General features: G+C 41.2%; 1 protein-coding gene across 10 annotated transcripts in view; it reads right to left on the bottom strand.

Moving 5' to 3' along the window:
* Positions 1 to 19,207, bottom strand: part of LOC139473941 (neuron navigator 2-like) — a 733,750-nt gene that overhangs the window by 515,868 nt on the left and 198,675 nt on the right. The gene's annotated exons all lie outside the window — the stretch shown is intronic.

Genomic DNA, 19,207 nt, shown 5'->3' with positions numbered 1-19,207 from the left:
CCATCCCAACGCATTTAACACTGGGAAAGGGATGTGAAATTGATTAGTGGGATGCATGTCCAAGTGACAGTGATTGGCGCGATCTATTGCAGGCTAAGCAGATCGACTTGCAGTCAGCTGTTCAGCAAATGCTGTCTGTTAGAACACTATAGAGATACCCATCGGAGAAAATTGAAAATGTTGAAATGATATCTTTTAATTTGGGTATCCTGCTATTGCAGTCAAGATGGACGAAGGTTAACATAAATCCACTTGTTTGGAGTTGAATGGTGTGTCAAAAAATAGGGGACCCTTTTTAATTGGCAGTTTTCTAAGATACGGGTTCAGGTTTGAGTATCCAGAATTATTCATTGTGAATGAGTGGGTGAGTTTGGTTAAACATTTTGGACAGTATTTGAGGTGAGATGAAGTGAAATGGGGGTTAACGTCCTGTCCAAGATTATTGCACTTATATAGCGAGGTTCATGCACATGTGTGTGTGTGTGTGTGTATGCGTATGTATGGCTGCTTGTACTAGTCCGGACTGATGCCAATTTATAGTGCTAGCTCACTGAGATACCATGCCGCAGTTTAACATGAATACCCCACTCAGACACTGTATACTGACTCCAAGCCGACCAGTCCTTGTTTTAGCCCCATAATGCCAAATGCCAGGCAGGGTAACAACAAGTACCATATTTTAACACCTTTTGGTATGACGCAGTGGGGGATTGAACCCAGGACCTTCCGCTCTCCCAGCAGACGCTCTGCCACTTAAAGGAATGGGATGTGGAGGGGTTGGTACATTGTATGATGAGAAAAAAGCAAAATGGCACCAAGTTTTACAGGGCGGGGTGGGACAGGATAGAGTTGTAAGGAAAACAACTAATTTTCATTGTATAGAGAGCGATTTCTCATCTATCTGTGTGCTAACAAAATAGGTCCCTCGACCTACTGTCATTTGTATTGGCAACTCTCCAAAATGCATGCCTACTTCTTTCCTTACCCTAAAAAACGATGCCACTTTCAATTTATTTCTATGCAAATCTGTGAAGCCCATTTCTGGTGTCCCCCACTGTGATATTGCTGGAATATTGCTAAAAGCGGCATAAAACCATACTCACTCACTCACTCTATGTGAGAATATCAATAGCTTAAGAGGGACTTTCATTTACCATATTCGCCACATTAAGTGCCCTGCTACAATAAGCGCCATATGACCAACTTCTAGGAAAATTTGTATGCAGTCTTTATAAGCACTCCCTACAAAGACCCAAAACTCACATTACTATCCATATTTTCTAAATCAAGAAAGAGGACATAGCTGGCTACTAGTGACCTATCATAGAATTTTTTCTCTACTGTCAGATCATCGACAAAGAAATTTAACTTGTGTATGTATGGTTTATATTTTGAAGCACTCTCCTTATCAATTCTCTAAGTTCCCAGGGCTCTTATTCCAGCAAATATGACACTAAAAAATCCTTCTACTAATTAAGGTGATTTTTTAACATATCTTGCCAGGTGTCAAACTCAGTCCAAAATATTTTTACACACAAACATACTTCGCATTAAAACACATACTCCACATCAAAATCAGTCCATTTTGAAACTTTAAAACATCTCTCAGAATTTTCCACAACAAACCAAGGAAAAACCCAAACCTATCAGGTCCACCACAATTACCAATAATATCAAATAGTTGTCCGGAAAGCATGATAATCGTAAAATATACTCTCCTCCAACTTTCCCTGCTTGATTTTCCTCGGGTTCACAGTTTAACGAAGCAATCACAATGTTTCTGTCAAGAAGACCCAAGTCTAAACTGATGGCGTATCGCTATCAGGGATATTCCGATAAAATGGCCGGATTTAGGTGACCATTAATTCAGGATAATGGTGTAAGTGTTTGGAAAGTCGTTGAGAAAGTCTAGACATCAGACCTTGTTAAGTAATCTACCGAAAGGTTCAAGCCCAATCTTATGTCAATTCAACGCAGAAAATTCCATTCATCATTAGGGTGAATCCAGGTAATATTCTGATAGGCGCCTGGGGTATTTGTTTGCGACAGACAGATTATTATATTATCACTGCTTCAAGACACAATTTTGTTCTCTGAAAGGAGGAGGCAAAGAAATTTCTGAAACATATTTCTTAAAATTAATACTCTTCATGGCAACATCACCCCTTACCCCCTCCCCTCAGACATTTGTTTCCCCCTACCTTAAGATGACCTTTTACATGTGAGTGAGTGAGTGTCTTTGGTTTACTTTCACGACCACTTTGAATAGTATTTCTTTATATTCCAGCGTGTCAGCTTCATTAATATGTGAGGAAAGCATGAAGTGAAGTGCCGGTAGATTTTTTTATGGTCACTTCTTTGGTGAAACCATCAAGCAAGCATGTTTACAAACCTAGAACATAGTTTACTGTATATTCAGAATCTTTACAAAATGTTATCAAGGCCAACGTTTCTTAGAAGTGAAGATAAATATTTCTAAATTAGAGGTATTTTATATTAAGAGGAAATTTGCACTCCACACATTCAAAATTTGTCTTTGTCCGGAAAAAAATGGACAGTTTCCTGTTTTTATTTCTTATATAACACGTAAAGTTATTCATCCAGAACATCTATTACAATAGTAATAACATATTTAGTTCTACCTCAGAAAGAATCAAAACTTCAAATTTGTCTTTGATGTTTATCTCTACGTCTGTAAAACACAAACACATGTGCCAGTTAAAAAATCCTAAAATCTTAAATCTAGAATGAAAGTTTGTAGTGCCAACCATCACACTCTTTCTGTTGTGTGAGAAAAAGTGTGATAGAATAATACACTTTAATTGAAAACTGTTCTGAATAAAACACCACATGTTCCCATGCTTAAAGCCAAGTTCAAATAGGCGACAAAAGAGGCATCAGTGATGGAACCATTCTTCAAAGACAATCCTGGCTGTCTCCGTCTGACATCAGGGAGGCCTTGAGGGGGTCACAAAACAATTTAGGGATCTCACGAGACCCACAAGTAGGAATCAGTGGCCCAAGAGAGTCCTCCATAAGGCCCAGAGGGCCCAAACAACAACCCAGTGATCTCTACATCGTTCTTTAAGTCAAGGGGCATGACCCTTAAGACCTCTCGAGAACATATCGTGAATCATATGGTGTACTACCATCAACATTCTGTCAGGAATTTCCTTCAGGTGTGATGAATCACTGGCTATAGGGGTTCCAGCTCCAGAGGTCGTTCAGGGTCGCAGTCATGATGGCGACTAATTTCTACCCTTAGGAGAAACTTGGCTAATGAATGTGTCACCTGAATAAAAAAATATCTGTTGTATGGTTTTATTTGTACATGGGGATTTTCCCCTTCTTTTATTTATGTTGGTTCCTCAGTAACGAAATTTTGGTTTTGGGGTAACTTGTCCTGAAGATGAGTAAACCAAGTCCTCAGTTCATGTGACGTACTATAGAATGATGGTATGTCGCTTGGAAGCTAGCATTTCTATATCATGAAAGTGATCTGACGATACATCGCTGAATCATGGAAACATTATCGATGTTATTAGTGCCCTAAGTCATAAATCTGGTCAAAGGGATACCATGTTGGATTGGAGCTGCCATCTGGACATTGCATCAGTGATATGTATAGAAGTTTCAACAACGTGCTCATGACAGGCAATTTGGGAAATATATTATGTCCAAACTTGGGATATCTTTTTGGTTAATTTCTTTGATTCAGAGGTATTCGCATTTGGGGGTAGGGGTGAAGCCATGAGGGGGTAGGATGTGAGGTGGTAGGGGGTACGATTTGATGGGGAGGGGAAAGGGTGTAGAATGTGAGGGGGTGGGGGTAAGGATGTTAGGGGATAGAGTGAGATGGGGTGGGGGAAGGGTGTAGAATGTGAAGGGTAGGGGTAAGGACACGAGGGGATAGGGGGTAAGCTTTGATGGGGTGGGGTAAAGGGTAGAAAGTGAGGGGTAGGGGTAAGGACACAAGGGGATAAGGGGTAAGCTTTGATGGGGTGGGGTAAAGGGTAGAAAGTGAGGGGTAGGGGTAAGGACACGAGGGGATAGGGGGTAAGCTTTGATGGGGTGGGGGTAGGGGTAGAAAGTGAGGGGTAGGGGTTAGGACACGAGGGGATAAGGGGTAAGCTTTGATGGGGTGGGGGTAGAGGGTAGAAAGTGAGGGGTAGGGGTTAGGACACGAGGGGATAGGGGGTAAGCTTTGATGGGGTGGGGTTAGGGGTAGAAAGTGAGGGGTAGGGGTTAGGACACGAGGGGATAGGGGGTAAGCTTTGATGGGGTGGGGGTAGAGGGTAGAAAGTGAGGGGTAGGGGTTAGGACACGAGGGGATAGGGGGTAAGCTTTGATGGGGTGGGGGTAGGGGAAGAAAGTGAGGGGTAGGGGTTAGGACACGAGGGGATAGGGGGTAAGCTTTGATGGGGTGGGGGTAGGGGAAGAAAGTGAAGGGTAGGGGTAAGGACACGAGGGGATAGGGGGTAAGCTTTGATGGGGTGGGGTAGGGGTAGAAAGTGAGGGGTAGGGGTAAGGACGTCAGGGATAGGGAGTAAGCTTTGATGGGGTGGGGTAAGGGGTAGAAAGTGAGGGGTAGGGGTAAGGACGTCAGGGATAGGGAGTAAGCTTTGATGGGGTGGGGTAAGGGGTAGAAAGTGAGGGGTAGGGGTAAGGACGTCAGGGATAGGGGGTAAGCTTTGATGGGGTGGGGTAAGGGGTAGAAAGTGAGGGGTAGGGGTAAGGACGTCAGGGATAGGGGGTAAGCTTTGATGGGGTGGGGTAGGGGAAGAAAGTGATGGGTATGGGTAAGGATGTCAGGGATAGGGAGTAAGCTTTGATGGGGTGGGGTAGGGGAAGAAAGTGAGGGGTAGGGGTAAGGATGTCAGGGATAGGGAGTAAGCTTTGATGGGGTGGGGTAAAGGGTAGAAAGTGAGGAGTAGGGGTAAGAACATCAGGGATAGGGGGTAAGCTTTGATGGGGTGGGGTAAAGGGTAGAAAGTGAGGGGTAGGGGTAAGAACGTCAGGGATAGGGAGTAAGCTTTGATGGGGTGGGGTAAGGGGTAGAAAGTGAGGGGTAGGGGTAAGGACGTCAGGGATAGGGGGTAAGCTTTGATGGGGTGGGGGTAGGGGAAGAAAGTGAAGGGTAGGGGTAAGGACACGAGGGGATAGGGGGTAAGCTTTGATGGGGTGGGGTAGGGGTAGAAAGTGAGGGGTAGGGGTAAGGACGTCAGGGATAGGGAGTAAGCTTTGATGGGGTGGGGTAAGGGGTAGAAAGTGAGGGGTAGGGGTAAGGACGTCAGGGATAGGGAGTAAGCTTTGATGGGGTGGGGTAAGGGGTAGAAAGTGAGGGGTAGGGGTAAGGACGTCAGGGATAGGGGGTAAGCTTTGATGGGGTGGGGTAAGGGGTAGAAAGTGAGGGGTAGGGGTAAGGACGTCAGGGATAGGGGGTAAGCTTTGATGGGGTGGGGTAGGGGAAGAAAGTGATGGGTATGGGTAAGGATGTCAGGGATAGGGAGTAAGCTTTGATGGGGTGGGGTAGGGGAAGAAAGTGAGGGGTAGGGGTAAGGATGTCAGGGATAGGGAGTAAGCTTTGATGGGGTGGGGTAAAGGGTAGAAAGTGAGGAGTAGGGGTAAGAACGTCAGGGATAGGGGGTAAGCTTTGATGGGGTGGGGTAAAGGGTAGAAAGTGAGGGGTAGGGGTAAGAACGTCAGGGATAGGGAGTAAGCTTTGATGGGGTGGGGTAAAGGGTAGAAAGTGAGGGGTAGGGGTAAGGACGTCAGGGATAGGGGGAAAGCTTTGATGGGGTGGGGTAAGGGGTAGAAAGTGAGGGGTAGGGGTAAGGACGTCAGGGATAGGGGGTAAGCTTTGATGGGGTGGGGTAAAGGGTAGAAAGTGAGGGGTAGGGGTAAGGACACGAGGGGATAAGGGGTAAGCTTTGATGGGGTGGGGTAAAGGGTAGAAAGTGAGGGGTAGGGGTAAGGACGTCAGGGATAGGGGGTAAGCTTTGATGGGGTGGGGGTAGGGGAAGAAAGTGAGGGGTAGGGGTAAGGACGTCAGGGCGTAGGGCATGAGATAGAAGGGTGTGATGGCCGGTACAGGGAACAGGGGATAGGGACTGTTATTAGGTGACAGGGGTTAATTACAGCTATGTCAATTTTCATTTAAATGAGGGTCCAAGCAATAGCTACAGATGTCAAAGAGTAGATGAGTCATTGATGAGTCACTTTCTTCAAAATTGTTAGATGTATGTGGTTTATATAGAACAAAATATAACCTTTAAAAAATCACTCATAAACAGCTCCACTCTTGCTGCAAAACAATTTTAGTGGGTGACTTAGAAGTCTTGGAGTTGTTTTACTTGAAATCGACTCTGAATGTCTAAAACAAGCTTTATTTGAGTATTTAACAAGCAAACAGTACTACCTTATGAAAACACCAAACAAGGCTGAATCAATCTTGGCCAATGAGCCCAAAACAAATACGAAAGATTGACTTTCCTTTAAGATTAAAAAATCTTATTGATTTGTACTGGAGGGTGTCAATTGCAAACTTGAAATCCCCATGTCGAGCGAAAACATGAAGATCTTAGCTTAGATATCTTACTCCAACCAGTGCATGATTTCCCAAATCAGGATTTCTTTCACTAAATGCTGATCAAATGTTATTCATGCTTTTGATGAATTTCAATTCATTATGAAAGCACTGTTTGGTTATCTGTTGAGAAATGGGCGATAGAATTAAAGCAGAGAACGTTATCAGGACTCAAATATTACATCAAGAAGGGTTAAATAAATTTGACATTTGAAACATCAAAAGAATTTTATCCTAGGACTAGTTCACAGAGGATATATGGCTTTCCAAAAAATAAAATAAGCAAAACTGATTTTCCCTTAAACAGATCAATGCACGCAAAGAAACATTATGCTGCTGAAGAATTCTCTCCTGTATCCTTATCAAGTTGCTTGTTGCCTCCGATCTCATTCAGCTTTCAATATTTATGATTAACAATTGGTCTGAAAGAAAATGTTATTGTAAGGGCCAATCTTTGGAGAAGTTTAGTTTGGAGTTTCCAGCTTCTGGGCAGGATGTTTTCTATCTTTCCGTAACCGATTCCAGTACATTCTCATCAGCTCGTGAGAGATGCTGTTGCAACCAATCTGCACAATCATCTTCTCAGCCTCTGCATCAGGATGTGCCTCAATCTTGACACATCACATGTGATGTATCGCTACAGCACTGCATCATACTCACACAGGCATCTCTCCATCTATCCAACGTTGATCTAAATTGCTGAATCTAAGTGTATCTGAACACATAATCTACACCCATAGCGCCCCTACACACCCCTTCAGAGTGCCCCACCACACTCCTCTAGAGCCCCAACACACCCCTTCAGAGTGCCCTACCACACTCCTCTAGAGCCCCAACACCCCTTCAGAGTGCCCCACCACACTCTTCTAGCACCCCAACACCCCTTTATAGTGCCCCACCACACCCTTGTGGTGCCGAAGCATATCCTTAGAGTGCCCCAACACACTCACTCACTCACTCACTCTCACACTCACTCACTCACTCACTCACTCTCACTCTCACTTTCACACTCACTCACTCACTCACTGATGCTGACACAAGGTCTTCCTTCCACCGATCTGCCCATCCTTCCAATGCCCCCTCTGATCAATCTCCACCATCACTGACCCCGTAAAGAGTCGGACAGTTTCCACCAACCTTTTTTTCCTGATTATAAAGAAAACTACAAAGAACTAAAGCAACCACAATTACCAAGTCCACTTCTAAACAAACACAATTAGAGATAATCACTGCAGTTGAAATAAATGATTCCTTCCAGCACTGAATTTCTTCCAAGACCTCTCCATCGCAGGTCTGAACATCCACAAAGTGTCACTGAGAGTCTTAAGTGTCCCTAGAGATCAAGCATCCATTTCAAAAATTAAATCACCTGATTTCCATTCTTTTGAAGATGATGCAACAATGAGCATGTTTTCCACCTAAAGCAACAACCGCAGACAAAAATCACTTGCGATCGAGGATAATGAAAAATTAACTCTAAGGCATGTTATGCAAAAACAAACATGAAAGACACTGTTCGATTACTGGCCCAATAATTTGAGCCAAAGTGTTAGCTTTACAGGACATTCAAAGAGTTTATCTCAATGATTGATGAGTTGGTGTCGCTAGGGTGGACACAGAGACATGTCCTCAAAAAACTCCTTATTGTTATCATGGAAACATTGATGTAAATATTTAAAATGTAATCATATTGTAAATGTATTGATGTCGTCAAAAAACTGAAACTTGCACAAGAATGTTATTTATTTCAATAAGTTGACTCATTATGACATGAGACATGTTGAATAATTGATGCAAATTGTTCCGTGTTTAAATTACCACAACCATTTTTGCTAATTAGTTGATTCTCTGACTACAAAAACGAAATACCAAGTTTATTTCCAAACATAAATGCAATTTGTGAAGTATATTCTTGTCACGTCACCTTGATTTTATTATCTCTTGTTAAAAGCACTCCCCTCACTGATGTGGGCCTAGTGGTTAAAGCTTTCGCTCGTCACGCAGAAGATCCGGGTTCGATTCCCGACATGGGTACAATGTGTGAAGCCCATTTCTGGTGTCCCCCGCTGTGATACTGCTGGAATATTGCTAAAAGCGGCGTAAAACCATACTCACTCACTCACTCGCTGATTTGGGGCTATCATACATCTAAATGGATTGAATTTCAGTAAGTATTCTCGCTGTACCAAATTTTTTAATTAATTGTCACCATATGACGATAACTTGGTCAGCAATGACAAACGTCCTCCCCACATGACGTCTTCCTGTCAAATGTGATTAAACTGAAACATAAGATGATTTATGTTCCACGTAAATTGCATTTTCCTTTGATGTCGATTTCATCAAAGAGAGACGTATCTCATACACAGCCAAGCAATGTAATCAACTCAATTTCGTCATCTATTCTTGCAAATGATATCTTGTTGCAAACAGATAAAATAACAAGGTTTCCTATTTGTGATATACGTCCAGTCTTTCATGTGATTTTCCTTTACAATATCTCATATCCCAAATGTACTTTACAATATGACTATCGCTCGTGTTTGCCGTAATGTCAATATCTGCAATGTTATTGTAGGCCTCCATCAATGAAATATACATCTCTGTGACAAAGTCTTCCAAATTTCATTCGACACTTTATTACCATAATCTGATTGTGAATTTCTGAAATGATATTAAATCTTGAATAGAAAAATCAGATTTAATAATTAATTCACTTTTGTCCCCAAACACTTATTTCATCATCGGCATATTTACCATACTTAAGGGAATTGGACAATCTGAAATTGTTATTATTCCCACAATTTTCTTCAAGAAAGAATGCTGGGTTTTTATATTATATATCATCAAGGATATTATATTCCAGACAACAAACTATATATACTGATCTATTCCGCAAAGCCACTTCCATTCTTCCGATTTTGACGCCACTATGTTGTAAATTTCGTCAATAGGACAACTACAAGTGCTCCATAGCACTATATATGTCCATCAAAAGTCTCTTTCATGTCAATTTCGGTGCAATCTAAAATCAAAGACAGAAATCTTAGAACTTTTTGCCATTGATGTTTGGCTGTAGGATGATAGCAAATCCAAAAAGAGGCTTAAAGGTCATCTCTCACATAGCTGAGAATTCTCTCGAATCAATGACAACGTAATTCTCTGACAAACAGCTGCATGTACACGCGAAATTGATTACCTGTGCGTCTTTGAACGCTCTATTGCAATTCCTCCCCTTCGCATCCCGCCCTGACCTATGCATTGAGGGAATGACCCTCCAGCCATTCACAAGCTTCTCAACATGGTCTATGGCAGTGCAAGTTTATGTTCTTTCATTCCGTGTATTTTGCTCGACTGAATAAAAGGGTTTCTAGGTTGGGACAGCTTTTAAGTGTAGTACTTTTGATATATAGGTCCTGGTGATTTCTTCAATGACTCTCTCAGAGACGAGGAGAGATTTTGACTCGATCAGTTCCAATTCCCGAGGGTGTTTAACCCATAAATGCATCCTTCATTTCTTATACTGGCAAAAACATTATCATTATGGGACTTGATATAAATCACGACTTTTTGTAAAATATTTTCAGTGATATGTATGTTGGCTATAAAGAGTGATAGGCTCTCCTGATTATAAATTATCCCATTTACTTCAACAGCTTTAAGGGGCAATGGTAGAGTTTTTCACTGATATGAATGTTGCTATGAAAGAAAGTAATAGGCACTGTAGCTCACCTGATTATATATTATTACATTAACTGCAACAGTTTAAATGGCAATGGATAGAGCTTTTCACCGACATGAATGTTAGCTATAACAGAAAGTGAGGGCACTGTAGCTCACCTGATCACTTTATCAGCTTAAAAGGTAAGTTAGAAATAGGGGGCTCTTATTAGAATATTATTTTGGTGGAAAAAACAGAGTTAAAAGATAAATTTCATGGTTTATGCTGACGGCCTGAACTGTTTATATACCAGAATTTAATTGCCCATTATTAAGGGTGCATATAACACATGAGTGCGTATTATACACGAATAATGTCTTGTGTACATTGATCAGTTGGAAAGGTGCTAATTGGGATTGTTCACTTGCCAATATATTAGCAAATATCGTCGTGGGAGCTTATTAGAGGGGGCACTTATTATGTCGAATACGGTACTAACTCAGATTCCCCACGGGGTACAACATGTGGGAGATGTATGATAAAGCAGATTCTTATGGTTCAACCAACACATCATAGAACACAGCGTTAGAAATCATTTAATTAAATATTTCATTACAAGTATACACTTAACATGACACAGTCAAGTCACACAATTCCAGCTTCATGACTGCAACAATGAGTGACAGGTGAGCTAAAAGTCAACCTTTCCAATCTGCAAAACATCTAAATGAATACACGTGTGAATATTAAAATCTTTTTTTAAACCAATTCTTTTAATCATCAGTTTAAAAAATATCTTTTTTAAGAAGGTAACACTCTCATATATTGAGCTCCTAGATTACAAATATATTCTTGATGGATTTCCTCAAATTTCATTTTCTTCCAATACAACATCATTATCTAAACCTCACACAACCTCACACAATCTGAAACAATATGAACCACAAAAAAAGAAAGATAAATACCAACTAAACCATTAGAGAAATTCAATAAGCTCCCTCCACTTTAATCCATAGGGGGTTGCCGTTTTTAGGTAATCTGCTAAAACGAACAGTTACACACCAAGTGGTCACCAATTGGTTTGAAATCCAATGCTCTTGGCATTCATCCCAAAATACCTTGTTATCAATTTCAATTCAGCCGATTGGCGTCATACATTGCGTAAAACATGCATCCAAAACTAAACACGGATGATCATTTTCTAATTGTCCATATCATCGCAATCTCAAACAATATCACCATGTCCCTATGTTCATTCTTTGAGAAAAAGTCGTAATAGGTATCGATTGATAATTGCAAGTAAACTACCATTGCATTTAGCATGATAGATGTCTATTCGTCCATTTCAGAATACGTTCATTGCGATTTATATTCGGAAATTGACGAGGTATCTGATAAGCATGGCGGGAGTCTTGCTGCTTGTTATCGCAAATGACTTGAACGTAACTAGCTGGAGCCAGCATACTTGGCTTCAGTTGAAAATCTTTAAAGGAGGTGTAGCAGTTCAATACAGATTCTTTAGATCTTCAGGCTTTAAGTGCGAAATACATGATTTTTTTCTGATTATTGGCAAACAGAATAAACATTTGTTGCATTTTTAGATTTTCCAGAACAGCTTCAATTAGGCATGTAACTCTCACAACCATCTCGCAATAAAAAAAACTGGTCATTTTATGACCCATGGCAATGATAAATTCAGGAATTGCTCTTTAGATCAAAAGGATTCAAATGGGAATATGGTCATTCTTGTCAAAATGCTTTGAACAAATCAGTATGTGATCTAGACTACCAGTTCTCCGCCTTTTATTTTCTGGGAGCTTGGTAGAGTGGGGTTAGGTCACTGACTTTGTGTGCTGTCACTTTGGTGCTTCACTCTGAGACTGCACGTTTGAAGCCAGACAGGACTCAACCCATAAAAATACAAGAATTTGTACTTCACAAAGAATGTGTTATCCTAAATAAAACATTTTTTACATTTGACCACTTGACTTGACAATGTGTATTCAATTCAGACCATTTTTCATTTTTCTAAAATAAGTAGATTCTGTAATTTCACACCCTTGGCATTTTATCTCTGTTCAGAACATGAAATGTTGCATACAATATTTAGACATTACCCAAATGGAAAATAAGTTGTGAGTTAACTACTATTGTAGTAAAGCAGATGTTCACAATTGTACGACTACCATCGCATGGTCACTTCTATCAATGTCACATGACAATGTCATTCAGTGATATATATGTGACAATTTGTAAAATAACTGCAGGTACTATTCACAGGATTTGTTGGATGTGTATGTCTAAAGCAGGTGTTATTTCACGAACACCTGGTGTCAACACGATGTTCATTGGTCCATTCATATAACTGTCACCACTACTCAATGGAATCTTTTTCATTGGATAACAAGAGTTTGCCACTAACATGGCTATATCCCCCGCCCCTGTTGCCGAATTTATGACATAATTAAATCAAAACAAACCCTAACCTTTTCTAACCGAGGTGGAACTTGTCATGGAAATTGTAAAAAAGGAAGAGTTTGGAACCCAAGTCCATCTTGCTGCCAAGGAAACGTATAAAATAAAAGTTTCTAAAATTTCTAAATAGCAAAAGGCACCAGTTCAGCATGTACTTGACGGACCTGCAAAGTTTGATGAAAAAATATTGAACGGCTTCTGAGTTATGCTCCGAAAACGAATGGTGACGGATGGACAGATGGACGGACGGACGTTTCTATATCCCCCGCCAACTTTGTTGGGCGGGGGATAATTAAGACTGGTTATTCTCTGGCATTGATGTGATATATTTACAACTTTGCATATCAAAAACAACATGAACAACATGATTCTATTGATGTTCAACAAATAGAAACAAATCATGTAAGTTTATCTGAGAAATGTGCAATATTACCTAAAATATACATGTGCAAACATGTACCTACATCGCTGCGCCAATGACATGATTATAAACAAATCAAATAAATTTTCCACAAAAAAATATTTTTATATTCACACAGAGATGATGTTATTGATGATCTTTGCATACAACAGTCATCCTTCAAAAAACACTCAAACAGTTTTTTATTCTGGATTCATTTAAATGTATCTACCAACTTTCCAATAAATACAATAGTAGTACCGGGTATCACCTAACAGCTTTCACAGAGTAATCCCAAACAGCAGAGTCAATGTCCAACCCAGGATAAACACCTGAAGAAATTCCAAGGTTCTTAAATCACTTCAACTGGTCAGTTCGCCTGTAGCCACCACAATACTATCTGCCCCAACTCATTCACCCATTCTCCTCCAATTGTCACCATCTCGCTCTCGAACCTTGTGAAACTAACACTCCCCATCACAACTAAAAAAAATAGGTCAGGTTATTATCAGAAGCTGTTTGTTTTATTGAAAAATCAATTTAGGCACCCTCACTCTGCTTCATCAATACTGTAAGCTAGGCTGAAGCGATACGGAGACGAGATCTTGCATCCTGAGATGAAGGCTCCTAACACTTTTTATCAGAAAATCAATTTTCTAATTGTGTTCTTGAGAAAAGCTTAGTAAGCATGTTAGAAAATTATAATCTTCACATCTTGAAATTCCAAATTGCTTTCTTTTAATCTTTATTCTTTAATCAATTTTTTAAGAGTTTCTTTGAGAAATCTTACAAACAGACAACTAAATGAATCTATTATATTTAGTTCTTGTTTCTTCTCAGATGAATTTTAACATTGCTTACTATTGTCACTATTAAAGAATCTACCCAGAACATGTTTTTCTATACTTGCTGTGACTGAATCTACCCCAGACAGTTGTTTCTATCCTTGCTACCAAAGAGTCTATACAGAACGTGTCGCTATCCTTGCTACCAAAGAGTCTATACAGGACGTGTCACTATCCTTGCTACCAAATAGCCTATACAGGACTTGTCACTATCCTTGCTACCAAAGAGTCAATACAGGACGTGTCACTATCCTTGCTACCAAAGAGTCTATACAGGACGTGTCACTATCCTTGCTACCAAATAGCCTATACAGGACTTGTCACTATCCTTGCTACCAAAGAGTCAATACAGGACGTGTCACTATCCTTGCTACCAAAGAGTCAATACAGAACGTGTCGCTATCCTTGCTACCAAAGAGTCTATACAGGACGTGTCACTATCCTTGCTACCAAATAGCCTATACTGGACGTGTCACTATCCTTGCTACGAAATAGCCTATACAGGACGTGTCACTATCCTTGCTACCAAATAGCCTATACAGGACTTGTCACTATCCTTGCTACCAAAGAGTCAATACAGGACGTGTCACTATCCTTGCTACCAAAGTGTCAATACAGGACGTTGCTACCACAGAACCATCACATCAAACTTTTTCCAAATACAAGCCAATATTCACAACCCCACCAAGATGAAGCCAAGAAGCACATTTCAATAAAGACACCACAGATATCAGCCGGAGCCCAATCTAGCCTTTCCCTGAAAACAGCTAAGTAACAAATGTAGTTTGGGGCAGCGTGTCACGCACATTACTGTACATCAGTATTCAGATCAGATTCCCCCAAACACAGGTCAAGCCAGCCGGGGACAAGTGGATGAGGAGCCATTATGTCCACTTATTGATGCTGTGGATTCCTGGCACATTTCATCCCTATAACTAACAGAGAGTGTTAGAGCTTCACAGCCATGCCCATGAAGTACTTCACAGCCTTGAAGTACTTCACAGCCATGAAGTGCTTCACAGCCATGAAGTACTTCACAGCCACGAAGTGCTTCACAGACATGCCCATGAAGTACTTTACAGCCATGAAGTGCTTCACAGCCACGAAGTGCTTCATAGACATGCCCATGAAGTACTTTACAGCCACAAAGTGCTTCACAGACATGAAGTGCTTCACAGCCATAAAGTACTTCACAGCCACAAATTGCTTCACAGACATGCCCATGAAGTACTTCACAGATACAAAGGGCTTCACAGCCATAAAGTGCTTCACAGCCACACCCATGAAGTACCTCCCAGCCACAAAGTGCTTCACAGCCACACCCATAAAGTGCTTCACAGCCACAAAGTGCTTCACAGCCACACCCATTAAGTGCTTCAAACCCATAAGGTGCTTCACAGCCACACCCATGAAGTGCTTCACAGCCACACCCATAGAGTGCTTCACAGCCACAAAGTGCTTCACAGCCACACCCATAAAGTGCTTCACAGCCACACCCATAAAGTGCTTCACAGCCACAAAGTGCTTCACAGCCACACCCATGAAGTGCTTCACGGCCACACCCATAAAGTGCTTCACACCCATAAGATACTTCACAGCCACACCCATGAAGTGCTTCACACCCATAAAGTGCTTCGCAGCCACAACCATGAAGTGCTTCACAGCCACACCCATGAAGTGCTTCACAGCCACACCCATAAAGTGCTTCACAGCCACACCCATGAAGTGCTTCACAGCCACACCCATTAAGTGCTTCACAGCCACACCCATGAAGTGCTTCACAGCTATGCCCATGAAGTGCTTCACAGCCACACCCATGAAGTGCTTCACAGCCACACCCATGAAGTGCTTCACAGCTACACCCATTAAGTGCTTCACAGCCACACCCATTAAGTGCTTCACAGCCACAAAGTGCTTCACAGCCACACCCATAAAGTGCTTCACAGCCACAAAGTGCTTCACAGCCACAAAGTGCTTCACAGCCACAAAGTGCTTCACAGCCACACCTATGAAGTGCTTCACAGCCACACCCATAAAGTGCTTCACAGCCACAAAGTGCTTCACAGCCATGACCATGAAGTGCTTCACAGCCATGAAGTGCTTCATAGCCATAAAGTGCTTAACGACCACACCAATGAAGTGCTTCACAGCCACACCCATAAAGTGCTTCACAGCCACAAAGTGCTTCACAGCCATGACCATGAACTGCTTCACACCAATGAAGTGCTTCACAGCCACACCCATAAAGTGCTTCACAGCAACACCCATGAAGTGCTTCACAGCCACAAAGTGCTTCACAGCCATATCCATGAAGTGCTTCACAGCTATGCCCATGAAGTGCTTCACAGCCATAAAGTGATTCACAGCAACACCCATGAAGTGCTTCACAGCCACAAAGTGCTTCACAGCCACACCCATGAAGTGCTTCACAGCCACACCCATAAAGTGCTTCACAGCCACAAAGTGCTTCACTGCCACAAAGTGCTTCACAGCCATGACCATGAAGTGCTTCACAGCCATGAAGTCTTTCATAGCCATAAAGTGCTTCACAGCCACACCAATGAAGTGCTTCACAGCCACACCCATAAAGTGCTTCACAGCCATGACCATAAAGTGCTTCACACCAATGAAGTGCTTCACAGCCACACCCATAAAGTGCTTCACAGCCACACCCATGAAGTACTTTACAGCCACAAAGTGCTTCACAGCCACAAAGTGCTTCACAGCCACAAAGTGCTTCACAGCTATGCCGATGAAGTGCTTCACAGCCATAAAGTGCTTCACAGCCACCTCCATGAAGTGATCACAGCCACACCCATGAAGTGCTTCACAGCCACACCCATGAAGTGCTTCACAGCCACACCCATGAAGTGCTTTACAGCCATGAAGTGCTTCACAGCCACACCCATGAAGTGCGTCAGTCAGGGTTTGGCCAAAATAAGCCAGCTGTCATATGAGTATCAACAGTATCTGCCGGTGTGCCATCTGAGTGATGACACCAAACAAAACAAGTGACATTTATTTCAGGGTTGCCACTCCTTCCTGTGCTAACCAATAAATTTACACATCTCATAGCAGCAACTGATGATTCTTTTTTCTGTAAAACGTTATTTCCATACATGGTACATGTTCCTAATAATAGCTACAGCTGATGATATTTTTGTTCTTAGTTGTGAACTTTTGATAGAAGGGACCAGGCGATGGTAGTCGTACAATTGTGAACATCTGCTTTCTAATTCAAGTGCAATATTGTTCAGAGTTTTGAGAGACTGGTTCCAAAAATATTCTGGTATATTGTTGTATGAAATACTGTCTTTTCATGTAACATTACTGACAGACATGCAACAATGTATAAGAAATTATGTGTATTTTTTGTGCCAATTTCCAAGAATATATACCACAAAAAAGAAGTTTAAGAACACATTTTTTCATATGAAGATGACAGTTTATAGGTCATGGATGGTGGGTATGGTGGGTGTTCCTTAACTTATTGTACTTGTTCTGAGTAGTATATGTGAATGGAGCTTGGCCTTTCTGAAGCCTTGCCATGACAGTGTGTCAGTAGAAACATGTCAATGCTTCTCTGTGGCAAACCATGTGTTGTATGAAGGAGTTGTTCCCAAACAGCAACAGCAATCGTATACACTGGAAGGTACTCACATACCAAGAGGCACACTGGAATTGACGGTTTAACAACACTTACCTGAAAAATAAGAAAATGTCATTAAATAACAATCTTAAAGGGGAAGTGTACACGCAAAAATCACTTTCTTTCTTTTTCTAAACAAAACGCAATTTTAGAATGAGTTAGTATCTGTGTTTGAAAATATACACTCATTTTTTTTCACAGTGAAAGTAGGAAGCTCACAATAGTGTGAAAGTGATATGCCGTTATGAGGCCTTCGTTTTACGAGCGAAATAGGCCTGAGTTATCCCCCTTAGATTATGACGTAATTGGTGCCAATTCAACTGGGTCCCTGTCTATTCTCAACGCAAAAGATATCAAGGACCAGTTTGCGGTAAAACAACATGGTCTACGACACACTCCGGCGCAGTGGTGTCTCAGCATAACACAATTCTGGCTGGCATCTGAGATGCTAGAATCACAAAACTGTACCTACACCACGTGAAGCGGCTCTAACAAAGCATGATGACGTCATAATGTTTATCAATTGGCACCAATGACGTCATATTGCAAGGGGCATAAGCCATGGTGTTTTTGTTATGGAAATAGAACACTTGGTAAATTAAAAAAATATGAATCGTTTTAGTGCAAAAAATATGTTAATTAAATATGATGTTTTTATATTTTTGTCTATGACACTTCTATGTTAACACTTTTAATGTGGAAAAAGTACAAGAAAAAATGGTTCATTTCCGTGTGAACTTGCCCTTTAAAGTAAACATAAAATTGAAAACATGAGACATATAGAGACACATGATATGTAGATTCTGAATCATCTTTATCAGGTGAAGGATCAAGGGGCAAGAATTACCAAGAAACGTTAATACAGAACTTGAAGTCCATGTCTTGTGTTTCTATGAACTTCCAATTTCTAAATTCCTGTCAAGGATCTGCAATTGAATACAGTATAGCCTGCATTAAAATCTGCTATCAATCTTTTGCATTTAAGGACATAAAAACCGGTATGCACTGCGTAAATCTGTGACATCATTCAGCGCAGTGAAACAACTTAAACGCTGCCCAAACTATTATCAACCTATGAAGATCTGGGCCTAGAATAGGTCTTCAGCAACCCATGCTTGCTGTAAAAGGCAACTATGCTTGTCATAAGAGACAATGGGATCGGGTGGTCAGGCTCGCTGACTTGGTTGATGCATGTCATCTATCCCAATTGAGTAGATCAATGCTCATGATGTCAATCACTGGATTGCCCGATCCAGATTTGATTATTTACAGACAGCCGTCCCATAGTTGGAATATTGCTGAGTGTGGTGTTAAACAACAAATAAACAAACAAAACCCAATTATCAGCCAATCAGGAAACAGAAGTTTGCTCATGGGTGTGGCTTAATACTTTTTTGACTTATAGAAACATGAACACAAAATAACTTGCTTGGTTAGTCAATCAAATGCCACTGAATCACTTGCAAATTATTTCTTTGATACAAAGAAAATACAATTGTCCAATGTGACCATCCATCCACCAACAGACACCATGAAAGTTCATATACATCCAGGCCATCAAATAACCTCCAAAGAACCAAAACCATTTTCT

The sequence above is a fragment of the Haliotis cracherodii genome, unplaced genomic scaffold, assembly GCF_022045235.1.
Source record: "Haliotis cracherodii isolate W230 unplaced genomic scaffold, xgHalCrac1.p SCAF_3, whole genome shotgun sequence".
Taxonomy (NCBI): domain Eukaryota; kingdom Metazoa; phylum Mollusca; class Gastropoda; order Lepetellida; family Haliotidae; genus Haliotis; species Haliotis cracherodii.
This window is presented reverse-complemented; position numbering and strand designations above follow the sequence as displayed.